This window comes from Bactrocera tryoni, chromosome 2, assembly GCF_016617805.1.
Source record: "Bactrocera tryoni isolate S06 chromosome 2, CSIRO_BtryS06_freeze2, whole genome shotgun sequence".
Lineage (NCBI taxonomy): Eukaryota > Metazoa > Arthropoda > Insecta > Diptera > Tephritidae > Bactrocera > Bactrocera tryoni.
In genome coordinates this window covers 71,853,312-71,857,483 of record NC_052500.1, presented here as the reverse complement: position 1 = coordinate 71,857,483, position 4,172 = coordinate 71,853,312, and positions in this window count along the sequence as shown.

Here is a 4,172-nt window from a genome sequence, read left to right as displayed (position 1 = left end):
TTAGGACTCATCCTGGATAGGAAGCTTTCATGGAAGCCGAATATCGAAAAGAGAGGAATAATGGCATGGATTGCCTTATACTGCTGTAGAGAAAACGTTGGTAGGAGGGGTCTCTTACCGAATGTGGTTCTTTGGCTCTACGACAACATCGCCAAACCCATTATCTTATATGGATTCTTTATGTGCGTGTGTAAAAATACCACATTTGCAAAGCATGTGTGCTGCACTAGGGTCCACTCCAATCTTGACACTTGACTTGCACATAGTGCCCGTAGACATCGTCGGACGGTGTATGGCCGAGAAAGAAACAATCAGACTCAGGAATCTTGGTTCTTAAAATAACACGTATCTGAACGCTCGGTTATTCTTACACGTTCACTTCATAACGGATCACCGGAGTTCTTATTTTCTGTGGTTTCACAAAATACTACATAAAGCAGTCCTCGTGCGATTTTCGATCAGACATCTAATCTAACCAAACCTAAAGTTACAATCAATAAAAAAAAAACGCGCTAGAGATGCCCGTTCGTTTTATAGTTTTCAGTTCTCGGTGAAGACTGGGATTAATTGCACGTACTTAAGACTTTTGTCTTTGAGTTGTCTTACTCAATATGCGAAATAGTTGGTGTGTGCTTTTTGTTCGTTCGATTCAGCAAAAGCACACCCTTTGGTTAGGATCGGTTAAGGTATTTAAATATGACTTCTGGAGCCAGCAGTAATGGGACTGACTATTGGTAAGTGAATGTAGTTTAGGTTAATCGGGGTTAAGTTTGATGAGGAGAAAATACTCTTAATCCAATAGATACAGAGACGCAATTTTTCTTGCAATTTTTATAAGCTTCATCTGGGTTAGCCTTCAGCGCATTTGGAATTTTTTGTATTTTATTTTTGGAGCGCCATTCACTAGATTAGCAGCTCTAGTTAGCAGCAAAGATACGTTTGATGAATTTCGGGTTCTCAGCCATGTTGTCAAGCATTTCTTCTGCGATCTCCACACGACATCGAGTCTACCATTGACACTTTTCATAGCCAAAACATTAACCAAACTGTTTTGAGTCAATGTATGTATGTATAAGAAATGTTGAGATCTTTTACTATCTTTCTTATGCCAACACGACGATATTCCAGCACTGATACTTTATCTTTTGGTTGCGTAATGCAAAGAGATGAATGAAGGACGCGTTTCAACTTCACTGAATGCTTTGTGGCACTCAAATATTAGCGTTCGTCATACAGAAGACTTCCCAAAACACTTGTGCAACATTTTGAACGACGCCGTAGCAGTGATTTCATTGGAATCACCAGACAAACTTTTCGCGTCGTAAATAAACAGCTGCCAAATCCAAGCTAATAACGGGGTGTTCAATAAGAGCGCTTTTAAATAAAACAAAAAACATTGATACTCCAATCAAATTCTTTATTCCTCTGAAAGTACATTCAATGGCATTATGTATGGAACTCGATTTCATGGCACGCTTCCAGAAGTCCAGGCACTGAACCCAATTTTCGACGGTTTTCAAGTATAAATCGGCCGATACTGCTGCAATTCCACCTTCGATATTCGTACGAAGTTCATCAATCGTCGCTGGCTTGTTTGCATAGACTATAGACTTGGCGTAGCTACACAGAAAATAGTCTAAAGGCATCAAATCGACCTCGACCGAAGCGGCCAATTGACTGGGTCACTTAGTGAGACAATAGGTTCACCAAACTTGGTTTTCAATAAATCGATTGTGACATTCACTCCAAGATCTTTGCGCAAAATTCGCCACAATGACATTACAGAGATACCGAACGCTTGAGAACGACGTGTGAGAGACTGATTTCGGTGTTCCTCAATTTATGGGGTAGCGGCGCAATATTCCCGACACTACGGACACTTCTTGTCTCACTGACACGCGAACATTTTGTACTGTGCCTGTGGATTCAGATTTGTCCACTATCTAGCTGTTGAGCTGACAGGACGATTATGACGACCATTGGTTTCGAATCGTTGTTGGATCATATATGATTTGAAGATGAAATGGCAAACCTTACTGAAGAAAAGAAAATGTCAAAAGCGCGAGAAAATATATGGATCCGTTTGCTTTCCCTATAGTTCTAGTTTTGTAGCGTCCCTATTGAAAACCACATTAGTTTTTAGAAATACGGTTTTAAAGTTAAACTTTATGGAACCGATTGAATTGAGTGGCTTCATTTTGGAAGACTGTAACCCAAGAACTGTTGGAGAAATCCAAATGAAATTTTAGTGTGTCATTTCAGATATATAAGCAATAGAAATATGACGCAATTTATTATTATTATTTTTTTGTCTGAATCGCTGAAAACTAATCAAAGGTATGCAAAAAGCTCTAAATGAATTAATATCAACGAGACGGATCTGAAACAACTCTATCAACCATCATACACGGCGAAATGTATGTACATACTTACATTCCTCCATTGAGTCATCTCGAAGCACATTAGCGCGCTACTTTTCTCAAGCGTCAGACTGCTTGGCGGCAACGCAACTCAAACAAATGATGAAAGCTGATTACTGAATCATTGGCTGGGAGCCGATCTTCGGGCGCAATTTGGAACCGCTTTGTCTAACTATCAGTTATATGTTGGTATGTAAGGGCATATGTGAATGCAAGTGCAAACAATCTGACTTCCATATGCAGGCAAACAACTTGCCGCACTTGCAACACAAATGTACTACAGCAACTGCGGACGGCCGCGGCAACGCCATCAAAACACAATTTAGCGATTTTACCAATATGCGGCGCATTGAGGCATGCCATTCATTACATTTAATCATCCATCATCGCTTTACAGAAATGCCAACAGATGGATCCACACACACACACACACATGCGCACAAGCATAGCGGCAACGGTGTGTGTTTATGGGCTCATGCGGCACACCTGAGTGCGCACTGCGAACGCTTTTGTTGTTTGCGCCTGCGCACAGCGCAATATCTATAATTGCGCAGTGAAAAATGAGCGAAGACGAGAAAAAAAACGCAGAGAAAAGAAAAGAAAAGATTTATTGAAAATTACACCCGTTCGCGGCGGAGCGGGGCAGCACTGCGTGTAAGGAAGTGAGCGCGCTGGCAAGATGCCGCAGTTAATGAAGAAATTTCACAAAAGCATTTAAAGAAAACGCAACTACAACAAAAAAGAAAACGACAACAAAAGCAACAACTTTACTTTAATGAGAAAATTTGAGCGACAAGCCAGGTCTGCAACAACAAAACAAACAAGCCAACAATACAAAGCCACCAACAGCAGTAGTAACCAGTGTGTAGTAGTGGGGGAGCGGTGGTTCGGAAATGCCGACAATTCGTCATCATCAGCGGCTGTACGAATCATTAGCATTTGAAAAGGATATGCGCGGCTCCCAAGCCACGGCGGCTGTCATTCATCGGCTTGAAATGAGTTTATGTGTCGGGCAATGCTTGTTTTGTGCTTCCTGTATAGATTTCAGTTCACTCACTACCTGTTGCCTGCTGACTGTGGAGCCGATCTTGCCACAGGCACTCACTACTTGCGCTGGGGTTGCAATTTATAAGGATTTGTGCTAATATGTATCTGATAAAAAATCTACTTTTTTGGGTTCTATTGTGTTCCCATATATTTGAGTATTGGTAGATTGCTCTACTTTGATTGGATTATCCCCGTTTGATTCACAATTTTGGCTAAGAAAACTAATATGACTTTTCCGATTTTTCTTTCTCGCAATTGTGTATGGAATTGAACCGCGACTCCTTGATTCATACATAGAAAAAAAATCTAAGTCTCACATCTAAAATGTTCATTGGAAGCATTTTATTCTTTTTTTCGCGAGCTTGACTTCCTTCCTTCTTGACTTTCTATTCAACGCAGCAAGACTAGTATAAATATGATCATCACTCTCAAGTTAGTTCCAGTTATCGTCGGGTTAGAAAGCTGCTGTATAAGACGGATATGTTTTATTGAAAATTCCGGCGAAAATCGGTTACAACAACATAACGATCCCTCTTAAGTTACCGACTCATCACTAGCAGTCTGAACGAAGTTATAATCTTAACTCATATACCCCATCCATTGCTGCCCCAAGTTGTCTCCTAAGAAAGAGTCTTCGAGCTACAAATATACGAATAGTTTTATGTCAAACAGAGCTCATTATATTCTCGCAGCAAAGTTGCTAAG